This window comes from Pinus tabuliformis, chromosome Q (genome assembly GCF_031772625.1).
Source record: "Pinus tabuliformis cultivar Carrire ecotype Pingquan chromosome Q, CPIR1, whole genome shotgun sequence".
NCBI lineage: Eukaryota > Viridiplantae > Streptophyta > Pinopsida > Pinales > Pinaceae > Pinus > Pinus tabuliformis.
The window spans coordinates 1,151,250,580-1,151,275,218 of NC_142296.1; the positions used below are offsets into that span (position 1 = coordinate 1,151,250,580).

At 41.1% G+C, this 24,639-nt stretch overlaps 1 pseudogene; it reads right to left on the bottom strand.

The window, feature by feature from the left end:
• Window positions 1-830: 830 nt before the first annotated feature.
• LOC149223702 (21 kDa protein-like) lies at window positions 831-23,604 on the bottom strand (annotated as a pseudogene).
• Between the last annotated feature and the right edge of the window lie 1,035 nt (window positions 23,605-24,639).

Here is a 24,639-nt window from a genome sequence, read left to right on the forward strand (position 1 = left end):
TTTACAGCTGAGTATAATATAAGATAATTTTATACAGCGACTATATAAATATAAAATAATTATTCAAGTGAGAGATAGAGACCTTGTGGCGAAATTTGATATGGAGTAATGAAGACCAGGCTTCACTCCAAAACAGCTCATAAGAACAAAGAGGTCGCCGAAGTGGGAGACCAGACACCAGAGCTTATTTAATTAAATAGTCGATTTTGATATTAGATAGGGAAATTTGACTTCACTCTTGTGGTTCCAAAATATTTTCAAAATCGAAAATTGATAAATCTATTTATGGGATATTACCGAGCACCATAAATATGGACAGTGGCCTGTTTCGAATTTAATGATCATCTTTAATTTTAAGTTTAAGGTTTAAAAACTTAAAATGAAATACAGTCAAATTTTACAGCGGGTGAACCGAGCCTTCGTTATTTCGGTACAAAACTACAAAATAGCAGACATGTTTGCCCATTGTCAGGTATACAACGCCATTTCATACCGATAAAATAAGGTGCGAGTTCGTGGAATGGGTTGTTCCAATAGTTCTATGTGAACATTAAAATTTATTAAATAGTGGAATGTAAATCAAGCAACTTAAAAATATCCTACACATTACGAGACAAAAACATGCATTCAGTCACAAATTATTCCACGTCATTTATCTTCAACGTCCTATTATAAAAATTACATTAAAAGCCCAAAATTTGGCAGATGCTACGGGGCCAAAATTACAATAAAAGCCAAAAGTTTGGCGTAATGCTACGGCGACGAGGTAAGATTTTATTTATAATATTAGACTTTGAGGGGGTCTATAGGTTTCAAACGTGGGGTAGTTCCTAATAGCCCCCGGTGGCAGCGAATCTGTTGACTAGAGCGAGGGCATTACTGATCAATTCGGACACATATTGGACGCAGCCGGTGACGATGGCCGTAACATTCGCGGTGGCGTTGAGATCCTGAAATCCGTAAGGCAGGTGTCCTCGTCGGTGAGGGCGGCGCTCATCCACGTCTCTACGTTGCTCATCTGAAACTTGAAAGTGTTCCGCCTCAGATGTCTCAGCTCCGCCAGAGATTCGCGAATCTGGTCCGTGGTGTCATCGAAATTCTCCCTACAGTCCTTGAGCGCCGTCTTTTCTCTTTCACTCATCACGGCGCTTCTAGCTTTGAGGTCCGCTGTCACGCCCTTACACCTGCGGTAGTCTTTCAACCGTTTGTAGCAAGGTGCGGCACCACCAAACGCTTTCTTTTTACCAATACTAACATTCATGGACTACGCCTACTTTCACATTAACATTACTTAGCTTGTGTTTCGCAATCCAGTAAACATGCAATTATCCTTTATACTTAATGAAGCCCATACTCATTCATTATCATCATGTAATTATACCAAGAACAACAACAATTGCAACAAGTATAAAGGGGAGGGGCAACTCCCCGTAATGTGAGTCTGCCCGACAATATATTAAGAATATCAGTTTTACAATATGCAAGTGTGCCTTGCCAAACCAAGTCTCACACTTAGCCAAATATTATAAAGAGAGGCAACCTTGCCTTTTACAATACATGTACACCTCTTGCATAAAGGATAGTGCTCACCCGAGCCACTAATTCTCCTTACCAAGTCCTGCACAATTTCTGCACATACACCGAACCCCGGGCACACCTTGCCCACACCTCAACCGGCACAAGACAAGTCCAAAACTGCACTTTAGATAGTGCACATCTATGTTACCAGAAACGGGACGGTAGCCACCGTTCCCGTTAAAAAACGCAATAGAAACGTGACAGCACAGAAAACGCCGTTTTGTACGGCCGTTCCCGTTTTTAGCGGTGAGAAACTGGTTTTCCAGAAACGATTCGTTTCTTAGAGCGGCCTGATACAAAACGTTCTTCGGTTTCCCTGCAACGTTTTGGTTTCTCCACAGTTTCAGGGTTTCCTATTCAAACTCATACAAAGTCTTGTTAACTAAAGAAATTTCTAACTATTGTTCAAAACCAAACTGCATGCAAACTAATTTCATTTTGCGGTAAAGAATTTTTTAACTATTGTTAAAAAAAAACTGCATGCAAAAGGCAAAAGGCACTGCAAGCAAAACGAGTTTCATTTTCCAGTAAAGCAAGTTCTGGGGGATTTAAGTTGCAGAGAGGAGAGCAGATTCGGTATATGCAGCCGAGGTTTGGATCGGATCCGAGCAGAGGAGAGGAGGCAAATCAGATCAGAGCAGAGGAGGAAGTGCGCCAAGGAGCCCGAGTTAGCTTCTCACCCCCATACAGTTAGCTTCATAAATATGCGGTAAGATAATTAGAAGGCTTGTGATTTATTTCTTTTTCTTTCCGTGATTGAGGTGTTTCTGAATGTAAACAAGTGTATATATTTTAAATGTAATTCCATCTTTCAAATCGTGATGCCCAACAGCCAGCACCCATTTCGCTGAATTGCTGATATTTTATCACATCGACATTTTTGCCCACAATTTTCTCGATTTGCATATGAATTTTCCACGATACGGGATAAGGGTTTATGGTTTCTGTTTTAGAGTTTGTATTACTCGAATGCTTCAATTTTATAGGTTTTATAGCTAATATATTGGTTTTATAGCTAATATTTGTAGAACCTGCGTCATTTTGTGTGTTTCAAAGAGAGTTCTTAATACTACCCACTGGAACCTGCACAAGGAGAGTTGTTAATACTGCCTACTCGAACGTGCACATTTTTCTCTTTGAAATTGGCATGCTTTCCTACAAAACTACTACTTTTAATCACTGACCAATGATCAAAAGCATAGTTTTGCAGCGAATTCCTATTCAAGCCTTTATTAGAATTGTTATATTTCTTATTATAAAATATATTTTTAATACATAATTAAATTCAAAATAATGAAATTTTTTGAAGGCAATTATTTGTTTAAAAGTTTAAAAGCTATGTTCTGTTTGTCATGGGTTATGTATATAATTCAATTTGTGACATTGCAATGTAATTTTTACAATATGTATATAATTCAATTTGTGACATTGCAATGTAATTTTTACAATCCTATAAACAAGCTTGTAATGTTTTTAGATAATGAATGTTTTGTTTTATGTTTTTCATAAAAAAAAATGTTTTTTCTCTCTCCTCGTTTCTTCAATGGGAAACCTCTAAACATCGTTTCTCGTCCTGTTGTCGTTTCTCGTTTCGTTTCCTGTTTCTCGTTTCTGTTAACATAGGTGCACATGAGCTATGCGCGGCTCTACCCAAACCTGCGCAGCTTTCACTTTACCTGTTCCTCTTATGTGTAGAGAAGTGATGAGAATTCGATGGTTGAAATGAGCTCAAGGCTCTCACATATATACACTTTCATGCGTTGGTTTTACATGGGGTGTGCAGCCCCTTCGCCAACCCCAACATACGACCACAACCACTTTACAAGTCGGCTTTGCAAGCTTCTTATCCATCGCATATATATTATGTTCAACACTTAGTCGTATTTTAAGTGTCTCCCTTTCGTCGCATATATTGTCGCATATCTTCCGCATTGTCGTTTCATCGTTTCGTCCGTGCGCCCGTGCGTCCGCCCGCGCGCCCGCCCACGCGCCCGCCCGCGCGCCCTCGTGCACGTTTCCACCGGCGCCCGTCGCACCGCAACTCGAAGGCCTTACATCCTCCTCCACCTGAAATCGTTGTCGTCCTCGACAACATCCCATCCCGGTAGCCATCCACCAAGATCACCATCATCCACGATGTTGACCTCTCCACATAAGGCAAACATCGTTGCAACATATGTAGAGCCTCATCTCCATCATGCCTCGACTTAGTGATCAACTGCCACCAAGTTCACCATACCAAGGTATGCACCTCAACAGTATGCTCTCCATCAGATATCATCTCGATCCATGATCATTGATCCTTCTGCCACAATCTCCACTGCAACATCTCCTGTCGGCCTCATCATGTGTCCCTATGTGAACCTTTGCCATGATACTCCAGCACGATGCCAACATATCTCTGCACACTTTCGGACCTCATGTCTGAACTAGTTCGGTAGATAATCCAACCATCACGCTCAATCCATGAGAGTGAACATCCTCATGCCATCATCAGCTGTTCCTCAAACATCTGCCACATCCTTGACTCCTCAAGAATCTATCTCCAATCCATGCTGAGGTCCATGGAAATTCCATCCATCTCATCTGCAACATGTCATGATGCTTTAAGCCAAGCCATCCCTGCACCATCAATCATACCTGCTCAAACATGTTTAAGGACTCACTGCCATGAGCAGCTAACAATGAGCCCCATCTTCTTCATCCATCTAAGAAGATGTAGAGGGAGTAGAGCCTGAAGGCTCTCCCTCACTAATCAATTCGATCCACCTATCAGGATCCTCAATCTCCATCCTTTGTAGATAAGCAACCCGGTCTTCCCTCTGGACATCTGGCCTCACATATACCTCCTCATCATCATCATCATCCTCCACCAACTCTAGCCTTCTTGTCAAATCCAAGATGCTATCTGAAAGTGTCTTGATGACCAATGACTGCTCCACAAGCTTTGTCTCAACACTAGACAACCGCTTGCTCACCTTCTCCTTATACTCCATTTGCATCACTCCCAATTTACAATCAGGCCTTGTCACACCAATGGTTGGAACACCAATGGGTACATATTCCCTTCCACCATAAATGTAGAGCTTCTTCAAATGTGGAACGATCATAGCATCAAATTATTTCATGAACTCCATCCCCAATACAGCTTCATAGTCATCAATCCGCACTATAGTGAAGTCCACCTTCCCGGTCCATTCACCAAGTGTAGTGTCCACCCTCTCAGCTATACCAAGAATCTCAATAGGAGGAGAATTCACTGTCTTCATTTGTGCCTTTGCCGGTACAAATTTCAGCCCAATCATTCTCGCAGTATCTTTGCCCATGAAGTTGTGAGAAGCCCCACTATCCACCATAGTGAGCACATCAGCACCTCCAACCTTCATTCGAACATACTCCAACTTGTTCCTTTCAGGATCCCTTCTAGAGGCCACTTCCGTAGTAGCAGAAGCACCAAGTATCTGCATCATCCCCACAAAAGCATCTTCATTCTTTCCATCAGACTCAACCTTCTTCTTCAACGCTTTGAGATGCCTTACCTCAAGAGCTAAGCAATCCCACTTCTTTTGATTCAATTTCTGTCTTAATCTAGTTCCTTGAGTTCTACTTCAAGCAAGTCCATTTCCTTCGCAAGTTGATAGGCTTCCTCCTTGTTCCTGTCAGAAACCCCTTCCTTGACCAAGGCATGAAGAGCATTCTTTGTTTCAAACAACCTTTTGCCATATTCCGCAAATCCTTGCCTTACTTTCTCTGACTCTTCAAGTAGACTTCCTTCAAATTCTTCGAAGGTTGCAAAAACCAATTTCTGCAAGATAGACATCATTACCAAGTCACCTGCAACCTGAATAGACCCTTGTTCCACTTCGTGTGAAATGGTTTCCTTCACCTGCAAGTACCTGTCACGAGCAACCCTGCTCAACGACTTCAAACCTGGCTCTGATACCACCTGTCACGCCCCTACACCTGCGGTAGTCTTCCAACCGCTTGTAGCAAGGTGTGGCACCACCGAACGCTTTCTTTTCACCAATACTAACATTCGTGGACTACGCCTACTTTCACATTAACATTACTTAGCTTGTGTTTCGCAACCAAGTAAACATGCAATTATCCTTTATACTTAATGAAGCCCATACTCATTCATTATCATCATTCAATTATACCAAGAACAACAACAATTGCAACAAGTATAAAGGGGAGGGGCAACTCCCCGTAATGTGAGTCTACCTGACAATATATTAAGAATATCAGTTTTACAATATACAAGTGTGCCTTGCCAAACCAAGTCTCACACTTAGCCAAATATTACAAAGAGAGGCAGCCCTGCCTTTTACAATACATGTACACCTCTTGCATAAACGATAGTGCTCACCCGAGCCACTAATTCCCCTTACCAAGTCGTGCACAATTTCTGCACATACACCGAACCCCGGGCACACCTTGCCCACACCTCAACCGGCACAAGACATGTCCAAAACTGCACTTTAGATAGTGCGCATGAGCTATGCGCGGCTCTACCCAAACCTGCGCAGCTTTCACCTTACCCCTTCCTCTTATGCGTAGAGAAGTGATGAGAATTCGATGGTTGAAATGAGCTCAAGGCTCTCACATATATACACTTTCATGCGTTGGTTTTACATGGGGTGTGCAGCCCCTTCGCCGACCCCAACATACGCCCACAACCACTTTACAAGTCGGCTTTGCAAGCTTCCTATCCATCGCATATATATTATGTTCAACACTTAGTCGTATTTTAAGTGTCTCCCTTTCGTCACATATATTGTCGCATATCTTCCGCATTGTCGTTTCGTCGTTTCGTCCGTCCCCTCGTGCGTCCACCCGCGCGCCCACCCACGCACCCCCCCGCATGCCCTCGTGCACGTTTCCACCGGCGCCCGTCGCACTGCAACTCGAAGACCTTACATCGGCCCAGACGGAAACGTTGCGAGCATTAATGAGGCTGACTGTCACGGCCACATTCACGAGATCACTTTGCTTGGGCCTGAGATGTGCCGCGTAAGAAGAAAGGGACGAAACGCAGAGCTCCGGATAGAGAGTTACTCTGCACGAAGTTTTGATGATTCCGCAATGTCCGTCTGAGTGTAGTAGACGGCATATTTCACGTCCTCCGTTGTTGCCGCTGCTGCTATTGTCGAAGCGAGTGTAACAACAAATAAGATAACAGAAAACATAGTGAATGATTGATCCCAGCCGATTCGAGCTGATGTAAGACAAAAGGAAATGTAGTTATATTGCTCGTTTTATATATAGAGAGAGAGGGCGGGTTGGGGAAGTTGCAATTTTAAACCCTGGGGAAAGGAATAAATAAAATATTTCAAAAATAAAAAACAATATATTTTATAATAAAAAATAAAAATGAATATAAATTTTTAGATAATTTTATTAAAAATATTACAACCCTATGTGTGAATGGAGATATAGTGAAGATATTTTTCACAATTAAACATGAAAATAATGAGATAAAAATATTTCAGGAATAAATAAAATATTTTAAACCCGGGTGAAATGAAGGAAATTGGAAAGCAAGCCAGGTATTAATTGGGGAAAGAAACGAAACGCCAAACCTAGGTGCTGGTCCAGGTAGTGCAGGTGCAAAGCAAGATGGGTAAAGTAATGAAATACCAAAGAAGCGTGCAAAGCCTATATATAAAGTGGTCATGCTCCTGCGAGTTAGTCAACTGGTTATTCTCCTACTGCTTATCGCTCTAGGTCAACTTCACTTGGTTCTTACTTAAGCTCCTACCTTTGCTTCTCATGCCTCTACATATGGTGGTGGGCCCCATCCCGATCTGCCCTAGCCTCTGTTACCTTTGCGAGTGGCCTCGGGCAGTCGCGGGTAACTGGAACTTGTCCTGGGCAGTGTGATAATAACTGGTAAATCCACAAAGATGTAGTATCACATTGTCTATGGGACCTCGCTACAGTATGGCTGAGTCTACCCGTGGATGTAAATTCCAATGATGGATAGAGGCAGTGGTTTAATCGTAAATATGCTGTTACTTGCATAGGTAATTGGATATAATTTAAAAAATATATAATTCTAAAGAAAGATAAAATAATGAAAAAATAAACCAAACAAAAAAAATAAACAAATATGGAATATTTACACTTTTTAATGTGAGGAAGTTGCAAAGCTATTATACTTTAAAAAAATATTTAAATATAAAATTTATATAAATTATTTGAATATCACTTATGTTGATAGTTTGTATAAATAAAATATTTTCAAGTAAAATGTTTCAATAATCATTATCTATATATTATAGATAGTTGTATGGATTAATATGGTTAAAATATATCAAGTAGTCTTACACTTTTACATTTTGACAGGTATATGTTTTAGTCAATTTTGTCTATAGTAAAAATTTGTTAGAGTTGTAATTTAAACTATATAGTTTACATAATTTAAATGTCCAATAAATTTTTTAAATGATTAATTCATTTATATTTTTTAAATTAAAAAAAATATATATATGGTGTGAAAATTCACTCATTTGTAGAGTCCGATAAATAAACATCTCTGCCATTGAAAAATCACAAATTCAAAGTCGTTAAACACTCTTTGGATAATCCTTCATCAAACTTTATGTTTGAGTTTAAGTGAATCTACCTTACACAATATATATATATCCGATCGACGTAATTAATCACTAATTTATAAAGACCTTGAACCACTTCTCTCTCTCTATATATAAACTTTAAAAATACAAACGGTTTTCCCAATACAATATTCTGATACTTATGAACTCTAGATTTGTCATTTCCTATGAAATGAATGATAAAACATGCTTCGTAAAACGCCCTCATTGTTCGAATTCTCCATACTCTACTCTCCAATATACAATATAATCATAAAATACTGGTGTCTGTCTTCATGTGTCATCTTAATGATCCAGAGGAGACTTGTCTAAATGTGATGCAGTTGTCTTGGTTTAAAACCACATAACTTTTTGAGGGCATGATCGGTACTCGCCCGCTTTCAAGATGTTTACTGGGCACTGGATTGAAGTGATATGTCGTTTGATGGTCTGTACCGAGGCAATCGATGTGCTTATCTTCACTTTTCATACATCAATGTTGGTAATATAGGAAAGGCGACCGATCAGTGGATTACAGTTAAATTATTTAAAAAAAAAATTGATGTATTAAACCAAAATCTATGTTCCACGGGTTCCCACACCTGGGTGGGTTTTCGAACCCGTTCTGGTTTCCGCATCTAAGTACTTTTCCTAGAAGAACCCTGAAGAATTGGGTTCTTACATGAAGAACCGGATTTTTCAAAAAAAAATTGGGTTCTTTTTCTTTAATGGATTCTTAGGTTTTTTGGGTTTTTCGGGTTGGGTTCTGCGCGTTCTTCGGGTTCTTTGGGTTCTTTATAAAAAAAATTATATTAAAAAAACTATATTTTGAAAATACACACTAGGATACACCATGCATGAATGACATGTTTATGCTACTTATAACTTTATAAGTTATTTCAAAAATTCAAACATAAAATAAGAATTTACATGTAACATTGTAAAATACTAAGATGTCTAATGCCAAAGGAGCGGGTCCAACATTTACTTAACTTAGGTAAATGCTAGACTCAGCTATTATGGTAAAACTTGAGACATATTTTGTCACACACAGCTAACTGAGATACACTAGCCAAGTTTCCTACAAATTCAGAAGTACGCTAAAAAATCCTAAAGTATTTTGAGTTCTCAAAGACTCAACATTTTGAAGTTTTTTGAAGTTTATTTTATTGCTCTGCCTTGTGTGTTTGGTGGGGGAACAATGAAATATATGCTGCCATCAGCCATAATTTATACCAAGCCTGAAAAAAACCACATAATTTATATGTAATGATTCAAAATATATATAGTATAATAAATGCTCTCGATCTGGAAGCTTCTAAAAATTGTGTCCCCCACTTTGGCTCCCACTTCCAAGTAGCCTTGGTTCTTATACCTATTAGTTTTTTTTAATAAAAAGGTATGCAATAATATTGGAGGTCAAATAACTTGTATTTTCCAGTTTTTTGGTCTTTGAGGAAGCCACTGTTCCTTAGGCTTTAGCTATTTAGTATTTTAAAATTTCCTAGTTCATGTTTGAAGATGCCTTAAGGCAAATTTTGAATGTAGTATGACAACGGACATATATCATGATTCTTATTAATATGTAAACAATGAACAATTTTTTGGTGATAAATTTTGAAATTTCAATGTCAATGTTAAATGTTTAATGATGTGAATGTTTAAATGATTAAAGTTTTCTTGTTTAAAGTTGAAAAAATATATAAATTAAAATTATATATATATTATTAATTATAATTTATAAATTTATAATTTATAAAATTTAATTATTAAAATTTAATATTATTATATTATCCAACGAACCCACGCACCCTCTTTCCAAAAATACCGCCCGAACCCCAACCCAATCTAAACCCACGTTTCCTGGCAACATGGACCAAAATCCATAATACTCTTATTAACATTTGAACAGTTTGAATATGAAATATGTCAACAAATTCTTAAATTATGGATTATGATACCATATATCAAAATGATTTAGTTATAATTGAAACAGAAATTATGAAAAAATTGTTTGATTAATAAGTTTAATTAAATTGTTAAAATAAATGCTCAATCTATACATATATTTTGCTCATGTTAAATTATAAATACAAATATGTATAATACAAATATGTATAAAAATGAGGGGATTTTATTATTATTATTAATTTTATTATTTTTGTTAAATTTATTAACCTAACATTGTGTTTTAAAATATTGTTTATCTGTTGTATATTAAATATAATTATATATTTTTCATCTAAATTATATTAGAATGTTGTATATAAATCACTTTAGATTCACAACAAGTTATGTGGTAATGTAAGTATTTAGATAATTTCACATAGATAGATTTTATCATTTAATAATTTTAAAAATATATGATTAAAATGTTGTATCTAACCATTCTAGATTCAAAGGAGGTTATCTAAATATTTAGATTGTTTCATACAGAGATAAATTTTATTTAATATAAAATAGATTGATAAACTATGTTTTAAAAAAGTTTATATTTAGTAATAAGAAATGTTTTTGATATATTTTATATTATATTGGAGTTATTTTAAGTGGCTCAGTGAAATGATTATTATCTTATTGTAACACCTCTTCTCACATTTACCCACTTTCACAAGCTCTCTAGGGTAAACATGAGCTGAGTGTCACTATGATATGAGCGACCTCCAAGTTCAAGTTATGGAAGTGGGGTCGTATAACCAACAACTTACAACCATCCCTTAGGAACTACATACCACTCAGGAGCCTATAAACCACCACAAGTGATAAATCCATGAACTGGAAGTTTTTTCATAAGAGAAACTCCCCAACCACACCCATAGCACTACATGCATGCGTTGGGAGGCTATAACAACATGCATAGGCTTGACTGCCAACGGTTATGACCCAAATTCCTCAATTCAATGCACACGATCGTGAGATCTATGACACTTTTTCAGGCAAGCCTCTAGACCGCTTCTGAGAATTGCATGTAACTTTCTATAATCACGACAATAAGGATAACAGTGCTAAAAAAATAGAAATTGAGCCATATATTGACCAATATAATGTATAATGAAAGATAGATATTTCCTTAAACATATAGTACACATATAAGTAACAAGTCATGAATGCATATCTACTCATAAACTTTTTAAATTCATTTAAGATTTGCCAAGAAAGCTCAATGCGCTCTCAAGCTATCCTCAATAACACTTGTTAGCCCATACATTCATTATGCATCCAGTAACATATCAAATCATGAACTAGAACCATAGCTAGAGAACATAATAAGACCATGCACATAGCTAGAATATAACGAGAATAAGAACTATGGCGAATCAATCATAAGATCACCATAATAATCAATACAAGTGCTCATAGATCACAATAGGAAACAATTCATATTAACATATGAAAATGCTAATCAATTCAAGGATTTCCACATACCACCTAATCGTAGATTGGGTTGAACCAAATCTCTCCATCAACAAATCACCCATGCGCTATATTCTAAGCATGAATGTAGGATCATAAGGGTTAAACCAAATTAGAATCAACTAGGGCTTCTAGAAATCAAACCACCTTAGCTTTCAAGCATAGTGATCTCACTTATATGGTCCAAAAATCATTAACATTAACCAGATTGCTATCTACCCAAATGATCCAAGGCTCCAATAACTAGTAACTCAACCCACAGCCTCTAGGTAACCTACGTTGTTTCAGGGCTCCAGAGAATTTGTCCCAATCCTCAGGCTTTAGGGACTATTAACACAACCCATAACCTCCAAGGAACCTAATCTGTTTCATGGCTCCAGATAATTTGTTCCAACCCACAACCATATGAAACTTGAGAAACAATAAGAAAAAACAAATGGGGAACCCACTACACCCTGGCTATCAAAGAAATGGAAAGGAAAATTTGAAACCATTGTCAATCTAGGAAAATGTCCACGCCAATGAAAACACATAACCAAGGAATCACATGCATATACCATGCATCCAAAAATGAGCAAGGAGATCACACATGCAACATGTTACCTACAAAGTAGGCCTATTGTAATTATGAATCCTGTTACACAGTAATTTGTCACCATTGATCACCGTCCCTATCGCCCCATTTCCATACATTGGAGGACGCATTCCGGGACCTGTGAGCAGTGACATAACCCAAAAACACTTGCATTATGTTCCCCTGAGTATGTACCTCATGTTCCCTGAAGACACCTTCTGCAAATTATCCCTGAAAAGTGCTCTTTTTCCATTGGCGCAGGTCCACAGTGTCTTACCCGCGCCAATAACTAAGATCCTCAAAAGAGGGCGCGACCACTGGCGCTCTGTCACAGAACAACACCCGCGCCAGCCCAGTTTAGTAATGATTTTTGCCAAAAGCACGCCCGTATGATTTATTCCCTTCAGATCACAAAGCCTTTTGAGGGAAAAATCCAGTGGATAGGGGTCGAGAGTCATCATCTATCCTTGACAACTATCCACAGTAGCTTTTCCGAGATAATGCCAATCCACAATGGGTGTCCTGGTTCATCGAATCTTTTTACCTTCTCCATCTATAAATATTTGTCCTCATGCATTAGACAAGCTAGTGCTAGATGTTGAGTTCTTGAGTTCTTGGAGGAATGCTGGTTGTGATTATCATGAGTGATAATGAATGCTAGAGAGGTTATGCTGCCGGAGAGGAGATACATTGCAAGAAACATATAGTTGCTCGCCCAGCCAGGAGAGGTTCAACGTCAGAACCTTGGTTGTAACTTTTCCTGTTTATTATTAATTAATGAGCGACTGCTATTATAGTTCCAATCTCATTGTCTATTATGGTGATGTGTTGATTTATTTCCTTTCTGACTGAAATATAGTTGTGCCTTGGTAGATTTTATGTTGGTATCTGTCTCTTCCTTTGCATGTGCAGGTGTCCGTTTATGATCTGCTGGAGCGAGGGAGCGGGAATATCAACTCTGCTTCAACCATAGCATTGGATTCCAGGTTGGTCTTCTTAATTCACCTTTGATGCATAACTAGGAACTTGCGTGGCAGCGTGGTTTGATTGTGGCTAGTTCTGTTTTAGGCTAGTGGGATCGCCTCTGTCCGCAGAGGGGATTTACCTATCCAACAATTTGGCGACTCCGCTGGGGAAAAGCTATTTGGAATTTGTCTTGCATGTTAATTTTCTCTTGCTTGCTTGAGTGAATGAGCTTCCTGGGTCAGTTTTGAGTTTATTCTTTACTGTTTGATCCATCTGAGCACTGTCAGCCTGACCTGAGGTCGTGTTATTTATTTTTCTAGCCGGCAAGCTTAATTGGCGCGGTTATTACTCTGACAGTCGCGCCAGTTGGCGCATGTTGCTCAAAAGCAACTCGCGCCAATCCTTTGGTAGCGCAAGTTGCAGGCTGACAGTCGCGCCAGCCCTGTAAATTTTGCCTGTGTGTGGGTGGAAAGCTCTTTCAGCCTCTTTTTATATCTCTTACAGCCTCTGGAAGTGTGTTGAACCTCTGTTTGACTGGTTTTAGCCTTTATCCTTCAGTTGTTTGCTTATTTCTATTGATTTTCGTCTCAGCCCTAGAACATCTAGTGACTTTGCATGTTTAGCCTTTTGTGGGAAGTTTCGGTCTCTTGATTATTCAGTCAACTTGTTGGTTGTGTTCTGCACCTATCCAGTGATTTGTTAAAGCTTGATCTTCTATGCTCTGAGTGATTCACTTCTAGCCTCTTTGGATTTTACTTGACTTCATTCGAACTTAGATTACATGGTTCATTGAAAGTCTTTGTGTTTTTCCTTGCTTGCATAGTTCATTTTGGTGTTTCAGAGTTGGTTCTATTTCATTGAATGAACTTGGATTGTGCATGTTTTTTAAGATTTGTTTAAATGCATCATGCCATCTTAAAGGAAAGAAAAACAAAATATCTTTTGCATCATATTAGTTAGCGTTTATTGTTATTTGTTGCTATTAAAAAGAAAAAGAAAAAATTTCATTTCTTGTTATTAGCTGCATTAGGATCTTTGTTGTTTGTTGAGTGATCATTTCGTTTGTGTAAAGATCTCAACCCTCCTGTAGGTAGAATTCATCGAATCAAATGATATAATTTTGGCATATAGTTTGCATTTAAGAAGTTTTTGAGATATCACATACGGTAGGACCAAAAAACTGAAACATAATCGAAGATAAACTTTAAAATAAACTCAACGAACATAAAAACGCATTGGAACATAACGCAAATACTCTAGAGGTCTCGGTTAGAGACGTGTTCCGGCGTCTTTAAACCTGGTAGTTTATCATCGAGTGGTTGGGTGATTCCTCCACGGTGAAATGATAAGTGCCAATACGGACTGAGCTCCCACGTACTGTCGCGTATATATGGGAGACCCCACTAGGCTATTATCCTTTATCCATAGGAAGCCGAGTCTGCCGCCTTACAAGTCGTAATGCACTGAACACAACATTCGGGAAGATTGACTGCAGTACAGGAAGTCCTTGGTTTTCATCTGATTGCCAAGGTGTATAAGCAGTTTTACGGATTGTTTGGTAAACCTTTTACCTAGAGTCTCCAGAGTAGTCACTTTTAATCCTTTTCGGACTCCCTAAAAGAAAAGGTGCCTGTGAGCGTCTTGTCACTTCGTGCTCATTAAATATTCGAAGGAGACTAGAGTCATCTTTTATCCTTTTCTCGACTCTTAAAAAATGAAAAGGTTAAGTTCAGTGTCTTAAAATTTATTGGCCACGATAACATCTACCCAATTAGCTTTTGTTTATGTTAGTTCGAAGTAGGGGTTGTCTCGGTAGATTTCGTAAGTTTCATCCTGGCGGAATTACCAGTTTGGTCTTCTACCGAAACACTGGTTGTGAGTCTTCCCGTGGTTCTAAGTATACAACCACTTAATTCTCGTGCCCCAGGTGACGAGACTTACCAGTTTCATTGGAACCCTACATGGGAACCTTTTGAGGACGGTGTCCCTTTCTGGGACCATACTTCTCCTCGTGTGTCAGTCCCACCTGCTTCATCTGACATGGATGATTTGTCCCCTACAACGACTGATGAGTCCGTTGCGACAAGCGGTGAAATTCCCACCTCCACGGACCCTATACATGTTAGTAGTACACCTACTACTACAAATTTACCACCAGGATATAAAGCTTTAAGAGATGCTATGCCTTCTGGAACTCCGTTCACAGGTCCCATTTGGCCATCACACACTTTTCCTACTACGGAGCCTTTTACTCCACAAAGTCGCAGTCTATCTGTTACCTCCGTCGCAACCACTCCAACGGTTTGTGCAGCCTCTTCGACTCCTATTTCTAGTCATCCCTCGGCTTCCTTGTTTCGAGTCTTTGATCCCATGACAAATGTCCCAATACAGGGGCCATATGATCCATATTTGTCATCTCAACTGGTTGTTGAGGTATCAGTTCCATTGTCAATTGATTGGACCTCCACTTCTTTCCATGGTGGTCAAGTTTCATCTGCGCAATCTCCAAGACAACCCCCTCAACACCAACGAGAGCAATCCTTTCGTGGAAACCCTTTCGCTATTGGTGCTCCTTTCTCCTCTTCTTATATGCAACCTTCTGGTAACTCAGGTCAGTCGTCTTTTCAACAAGCCCAACCTGGTATCCAGCAAGGTTATCCCGCTGGACAAATTGGTCAACAAACTATTAACCCAAACCAATCCAATGTCCAGTATAGTCCAATGTCTGGACAAGTTACTCAACCACTTGGTCAGCCTACTATCCAGTATTCACAACCCTCTGGGCAAGCTGGTCAGCCTCAAACACAGGTGGGCCAACCAACTGCCCAGCCTTCTCAGCCATCTAGTCTGTTAGGACAACCTTCAGTTGCGCAACAACAGTTCCAATCCCAACAGGTAGGCCAACCTCAATATCAGCAGGTACAACCTTCTGGACAGGTCGGCCAACCTCACTATCAACAAGGTTTTCCTTCTGGCCAGATAGCCCAACCTATCGGATAGCCTACTGGCGCTGCTCAATCTGGTCCGTGGCCCCAAATGGGACCCCAATACCCATCTGGTCTTCAAATGCAGGCTGGTTCTCAATCACAAACTTTTTATCCAACCCAGCCTGGTCCTCAAACTCAATTTGGAGCCCCACCACCGTATGGCTACCAACAACCTCAAGGGAAATTTTCGTTTGCCCCGTACCAGAACTACCAACAACAGCAAGCGAATCCTTCGCAAACTTATCAACAGCCATACGGCGCATCTACAACAGCGTTTGGTAATCCTTATGCTGGGGGGCAATATACAAATCCCTATGGCCAATACACTATGGGGCCAAATCCGTCCGGACAAAATCCATGGGGGCAACCACCACCTGGTTGGAACCCTGGTGCTCCACCCTACCAGCAGCCCCAGATGTCTTTCAATCCTCAATTACCATTCTTAGCGACTTTAGAATTACCGGATGTATCCAAATTAACCAATGATCCTATTCTTCATAATCCTTATTGGCCTCCAGTTCCAACTAAAATACCTGGTGACTATCCAAAATTCGATGGTAAAGCCAATGAAGACCCACAAGCCCACGTTATGACTTATCATTTGTGGTGTTCATCTAATTCATGGCTTGACGATTCAATTCGGCTTCGCCTTTTTCAAAGGACTCTCACTGGCTCTGCCGCTAAGTGGTATATCGAACTTCATCGCGGGTCCTTTCAAGATTTCAATTCTTTGGCTATGGCATTTCTCACTCATTTCCAGTTACCCATTCGATACGAAACAGGTACACACCTCCTCACTTCGTTAAGACAAACGACGGCTACGCATATCTCTGATCATATCCATGAATGGAGGCGGCGTAGACGTATGATCAAATTTTGGATTCCCGACCAACTTCTTACCGATTGGTTTACGACTTCGTTCGTGCCTCCAATAGCTCGGGATATCGCCATGGGGGCGTGTGTCACTGAAGAGCAAGCTATTACTCGAGCTCAGTACCTTGACTTGGTGTATTCTCAATCAGGTACATTATATGATTATTTGCCTGATGTCCCAAGACCAGGAACGTCTAAAGCCCCGCCAACACCCACTGTTGATGGTATCATTGGTTCGGTTAATTCATCCTCAAAGAAAAATCCCGCGAACCCTCCGAAGCAAAAACCATCTGCTTCGAATGGAAAACCTTCCCAGGCATCGCCTCGTTCAAGTGTTACTTCTGAGGTTAATGCCATCCAATCTAATACGACAAACAAGGCCTCGAAAGATAAGAAAAAAGGGAAAGAAAAAAATAAACCAGAACAACCCAAACAGGAAGCCCCAAAACCTCAACCCGAGGACAGCACTAAACGCAAACCCAAGTATCCTTGTTTTATCTGCGATGAGGATCACTATACCAAGGATTGCCCGAGGCGGTCCGAAGTTAGTCGTTTGTTAAAAAGCACCCCTGGGACTCCTGCGGTGCTCAAAGAACCCTTTCCCACCCAACACACTCAAAAAACTCAAATGGTGGCTGACCCTACTCAACCTCCCTCTTCCTTTGGTTCTCAAGTGTTTATGGCTGGTACAGTACCCATTAATATCAGTACTCGAACGAAAGATTATCCGTCATCTACCGGGAAGGAGCCTGAGGTTCCCTCGAGCGCTCCTCCATTTAGTTCAGGTCCACTCCACATCGAGAGACCTACCACTGAAACGCCCCTTCGACCCCCTCCAAAAGGAGTACTCCGGAAATCATCGTACAATCCGAATGCTCGTGCTGCACAGCACTACAACATCGTTGAGGACTTAGCACAGACTCCGTCGGTTATGTCTGCTTTAGAGGTTCTCCAGAGCTGCCCTTCTCAGAGGAAGTCCATGCTATCTGCCATTGGTGGCATAGACCCGGCCGACTCGGATTTAATAACTTTTGACTTAGAACGCCACACTCAAAGACTGCCTCCCCAAATCGCCTTCCTCATACAGGTAATTATTGATTCCAAGATGATTCATCGTACAGTTGTTGATGAAGGTGCCTCAACTTGCATCATGTCTGTTGCCTGTTGGAAAGCTATTGGATCTCCAACGTTGAGCCAGTCTCCCACTACCTTGGAAGCTTTCGATGGAAGAGCGTCCCGTCCTTACGGTATACTCCAATGTTTACCAATCTCTTTGGAAGGGAAGATGGTCGAGATGGAAGTTGAAGTCGTTGATGCTACTCTGACCTACAACCTCCTTCTCGGACGTAGCTGGATATACGCGATGCAAGCTGTTGCTTCATCTTTCTTCCGAATTATCCGTTTCCCTCATCAAGGGAAGATCGTTACCGTTGACCAGCTCTCTTTTTTTGCTTCTTCTTCTGAAGGCACCATTCCGTTTGTGGAGCATACCTCCAAATTACCTAAGAGTCTGGGAGCTGGACTTTTCAAACATCCTAATCTTATGGGTGTTTTTCCACTCCCTCCTCTAAATATCACCTCTGTCAATATGATCACTACTGGCTCTGATCCGTGGTTCGTACCTCCCACAGACCAAGTAGATTCCTGGGGCGACCGGATGTCGTTGAGTCCTGCCGAGCTTAATTATGTTGAAATCATTGCTGCCTCGGCTCCCTCTTCTGCGCTTACTCCATCCTCAGGGCTTCTATATGAGGCTTCTTTGGATTCCCTAGGAGAAACATTCCTCTCCGACGAAGCCATTATTGAGACTATGTCTCTGGAGGAACCCCCCTGGCATAATTCTCACCATCGCTCCTCATTTCTACCTGCCCCGCAGCATTTTCTGACATGCCTCGAGCGGTTTGCTCCTTGTCTCCCATCACAAATCCTTCAAACACCTATTCAAATTGATCAGGTTTTTTCTGAAGGGAATATGGCGAACATTACGCGAACCCAACCCATCGATATCTCTGTCAAACCCGGGATAGTCGAGCATCTTCACATTGGAGTCACTTGTACTCCAGAGGAGATTCAACTTTATTCCAAACTTTTTCGCGAATTTCGTGATATTTTCGCATGGTCCTATGAAGAAATGCCCGGCATTGATTCTAGTATAGTGATGCATGAAATAATCACGTACCCAGATGCTAAGCCTGTTCGTCAACGTTTACGCCCTGTACACCCCCGAAAGGCTGCAGCGATTAAGGCCGAGGTAGAAAAGCTTCTTAACGTTGGTTTTATTTACCCTATTCCTCTTACAGATTGGGTTTCTAACATTGTGCCTGTAACTAAAAAATAGGGTACAATCCGGGTTTGTGTCGATTACCGTGATATAAACAAAGCCTATCCTAAAGATAATTTTCCCACACCATTCATTGATCAGATCATTGACGAGTGTGCTGGCAGTGAAATGTATTCTTTTATGGACGGTTTCTCTGGTTATAACCAGATCAATATTGCTCCCGCTGATCAACACAAAACTGCTTTTATTTGCCCATGGGGGACTTTTGCCTATAAGAAGCTCCCTTTCAGCCTTAAAAATGCCGGTGCTACCTTCCAGCGTGCAATGTCTTATGCATTTCATGACATTCGGCATATTGTCCAACCTTATCTGGATGATCTTCCTGCTCATTCAGCTAAACGTCAGGACCACCCTAAACACCTTCGCGAAATCTTTCTTCGCTGTCGATACTACCGAATCAGGCTAAATCCTCACAAATGTGTCTTCTGCGTTGAATCTGGCAGACTTCTCGGGTTTATCGTTTCTCGAGAGGGCATCCGTTTGGATCCCCTTAAAGTCGAGGCTATCGTCAATCTCCCTCCCCCAGCTTCTTTGCATCAGTTGCAGAGTTTGCAAGGGAAAGCCAATTTTTTACGTCGTTTTGTTCCCAACTATGCCGAGGTGGCTAAAGGTTTTACACGATTACTGAAGCGTGATGTCCCTTTTCATTGGGATGCCACAGCTCAGGAATCTTTTGAGCGTCTCAAGAGTCTCCTTGTTTCTGCTCCATTGCTTCGTCCTCCGAATTATTATCGCGACTACACCTTGTATTTGGCCGCCGCCGATACCACTATCGGCATGGTTCTTGTCCAAACTGATGATGATAACACTGAACATGTTATTTATTATCTCAGCCACAACCTATTAGACACGGAAACTCGATATGCTTATATCGAAAAGTTGGCACTAGCCGTAGTTTGTGCTGTACAACGCTTCCGTCATTATATTCTTTTGCGTACTACTACTGTGATTTCTGATTGCAACCCCATGACGTATATATTGTCACGCCAGTTGCTGGGGGGCAAATACTCAAAGTGGATTGTTATCCTCCAAGAGTTTGACTTGGAATTTAACACTGCCAAGTCTAAGAAATCCCTTGTGTTTGCTGAGTTAATTTGCTCTTTGCCATCTTCTCCCTCGACCTTGCCTGTAGAAGATCAAATTCCAGATGAAACCCTGTTCCTCATTAGCACCCTCGATCCATGGTACGGAGATATAATCACATATCTGCAAACGTCCTCCTTCTGCCTGGGTGTGTCTAAAGACGCTCGACGAAGGATTCGTCATCAATCTCAACCATACCGTATCATTGGAGATACATTATATCGTCTTGGTGCAGACTCTGTTCTCCGCCGTTGTCTTACTCTAGAGGAAGCTGAACGGGTTCTAAATGACTGCCACTCTGGTGCTTGTGGCGGACATATGTCCGGTTATGCTACAGCTAAAAAAATCCTTCGTGCTGGCTATTTTTGGCCCTCTATTTTCAAGGATTGCATCCTTGTCGTCCGCTCTTGTCATGAGTGCCAGATATACCAGCGGAAAATGCGAGCGCCTTATGCTCCGTTGCACCCTGTGGTTTCTGTCAGCCCTTTTGCAAAATGGGGCATTGATTATATGACCTGTAACCCTCGCTCGGCCGGGGGGCATGGGTTTGTCATCGTTGTCGTCGATTACTTTACTAAATGGGCCGAGGCGATGCCTACATTAACTGAAGACGGTCACACTACGGCGCAATTTTTATTCAATCATGTTATTTCGTGATTCGGTGTCCCTCAAGCCATTGTCACTGATCACGGAAAGCATTTCCGTAATCATATGATGTCGGAATTAACAACCCAGCTAGGCTTGCAACACGATAATTCAACTCCATACTACCCTTAGTCCAATGGTCAAGTTGAAGCTGTCAATAAGATCTTGGTTACAATGCTTCAACGTATCGTCGGTGTGCATAAGTCTAACTGGCATTTGATGTTATTCCCTACCTTGTGGGCTTACCGAACCTCCGTGAAGGATGCCACTGGTTTCACTCCATTTCAACTAGTTTATGGACTAGAGGCTACCCTTCCAATTGAATGTGAGATCCCTTCATTGAATTTAGCTGTCAAGCTACTTCCCAACACCACTCCGTTAGAAGAACGCCTTCTTTACTTAGAACGGTTAGATGAGACTCGTCGCCTGGCCTCTTTGGCCATCGAAACGCAAAAGAAGCGAGTCAAGACTCACTTCGATCAGACCGTCCGTCCACGTTCTTTTGTTGAGGGAGACTTAGTCCTACTCTATGATCAAGCAAAAGATAAGCTAGGTGCAGGAAAGCTCGAGTCTATGTGGCTAGGCCCTTATATTGTCAAGAAAGTCCTGCATAAAGGGGCCTACGAGCTGATTGATTATGAAGGAAACCCTCTTGGGAAGCCCCGAAATGGGCTTTATTTGAAAAAGTACTATGCGTGATGCTGGTACATTTTATTGTGTACATACATGTACTTTAGTGTATTGTGTGTCGGTTTTCAAGACATAGCTACCACTTATTGTGTTTTTCGCTTCTTGTGCAGATGCCGGATACACCTTATGTTGGTTTCGCTGATGGTGCCTGCCGCAGTACCCGCGATTTGTCTTCTGCGGCATGGGTAATCTACGATCCTCGTAGCGAGCTAATAGATTGCCAGGGTGTGTGTTTAGGCCGTACTACTAACAATGTCGCCGAATACTGTGCTGTAATCGAGCTACTTGCTAGAGCAATTAATTTCGGTATTCGCGCATTGATAGTGAACCTGGACTCTCAACTGGTTGTCCACCAGCTCAACGGGCAATATTCCGTCAGAAACCATCAAATTCTAAGGTTGTATTTACGTGTAAGGTTGTTAGAAAGGCATTTTGATTTTATTACATATCAACATGTTCCAAGACAATTAAACACATTATCTGATGAATTAGCCAATCATGTATTAGATAGACATTTGCATAATTTGTAATTAAAACAGTATATAAGCAAGCACATGAAAACACAATAATGAACCATAAACATATGTATATATATACGTGTGTGTCATAATGTTTGCACCGCGCGCATTACATAACCCAAAAAATAATACATGTCCAAGTCCCACACAGCCGCTGACAACATGTCTCTCAAAATGTACAGAAATGAAACCTAGGAGTCTAAGCACGGTGATGCTCATGATAGCATGTCACCGCCCGCACCAAAAGTCTCAACAGACGATGGACGCGAATAGATACTCCCACCGTGTGTCTCTGATACGCTCTAGGCACGTCGGCCAATCTGCCATAATCTGGTATTCCTCGAGTAAGGGCCTCAAGGTTCTGAACTAGATCATCCTCACCCTCTACCTGAGGGTCTGCTGCAGGTTGTGCTCTCCGCACGTTATGAGGCAAGTCGGCTGGTCGCTCTGCACCAACATCTGCATACATATAGGTGCTGTAAGAAACAGACATGTATTACAAAAACTTGAATATGTAAAAATATTAAAAACATAAAGGGTTCTTACCTAGCTCCTCGTCCCAGTCCTCTCCCTCAGGCAACGGGAGGTCTGGATCTCCAGTAAAATCAGTGCCCGCATAGGGCCAGTCCTCCACGACGATCAACTGGTGTTGGAGCCAAATGAAGAACTCGGGCCTCCAGGCCATCTGTTGGCCCCCACCTCCTCTAGGCATAAGTGGTGCCCATCGAGCCAACCTCGGCTCCCGTGGCACTGGGTCTGCCACTATGCCTCCCGGGATCCAGAATATCGGTAACCGCTCCAGGAAAAACGACACTATAATGGATCCATATCCAAACTGCTTATTTCCATCACGCTTACACTTGGTAAGCTGCCTCTTTATATTTGTTATCACTGCCGATGCCCAATCAAACAGTGTTGGTTGCAGACACTCAGTTGCGAGCAGTAAGAGATTCTTGCTGGCCTCGTGGGGTGCCTGTATCCCAGCCGTCCGGGTGATAGTAAATAGTACCACTCGTAGCACCAAATCTGGGATAGTGACAATGTCCACCTTGGCACTGTTGGATCCAAAATGGGCCCCAGGACAAACTCTTTCCATTACCTCACCCAGATTTTCCCCGGAAGGCCTGCTACCGGACAAGATGGGCCGTGCACCCCGCCGAGATAGTCCAGTAATAAAATAGACATCAGAGACATCCAACTCCAATGTCTGGTCCTTCAGGCGGAATACCTGATCCTCAATATCCCAGGCGTCCACGATAAACCTTAGTAACTCAGGCTGTGCACGTAGGTATGAGGTAAGGAAGAATTTTTTCAAGCCACATTCTCGCAACGCATCCATGCATGCGTCTTATTCCATTGCCATGGCATCTATGGCCTCCTGTTCCCTTTCTCTCCATTCTATTGACATTTTGACCAATACCTGCAACCAAAAACCGAAGATGTCATCAATAAATCAATGATGAAATCAAATATCAAAGAAAATTGCAAATCCAATGGTGAAAAGAGGGTAAAATTTAGTTCGCGCGATTGGCGCGTCTCCTTTAGAGAAAATTGCCCATTGGCGCGGACCCGTGAAGGAAACTCGCGCTAATGGGCGCAACCCTAATTTTTGCAATCCCCCTTGCAGAGGATCGTTCTGTGGAAGGAAAACTAAATAAATGGAATAGAAATGGAGCTAAAGATGAGGCCTCTTACCTGTTTATAACGACGGCTCGAATGGTCTCCTGGATTGGTTGCAATCAGCAGTTGAAATTTGCACCCAAAACCCTCCAACGGTAAACTCACAAGGTAAAAAGTGAAAAGTAATTTTATTTTTTACCATTTCACTATTTATAACTTCTTTTGGCTTGAAAATACATTAAAATAACGTTTTTGTAGAATATTTTATGTCAAAGTAGGGTTTTACGCTGTTTTTGAATGTTGACAGGGTTTAGTGCCACTCGAGCAACATAACGAGCTCCTTTTTTGACTTTTTCGAGCTCGGTAAAACATGAGAAAAGGTTTCTTTAAGGTCCGCTTTCAGCTCTTTTCTGACCATTTAAAGAGGAAAAGATTGCCGAGTCGCTCCTCTTGACTCGTTAAATGTTAAAAAGGGGCGGTCGTTTTAAGTTCTTTTTGTCGACCGTTAAAACATAAAAAGATTACCGGGTTTTTGTCGTTTCAAACTCGTTAATGGTTATGAAACGACGTGGTTTTGACCGCTTTTTTACTTTTTCAGGTCGAAATCACTAATTATGAAAAGTACTCCTCGATCGTAATGATCGGGCGGTTCTTTCGGGTATTATTTTATACTTTTTCGGGCCCGAGAGACACAACTTTACGAAAAAGGACATTCCTGGAGTTTCCTTTTCTGCTGTCTTTTCAAACTCTCTAA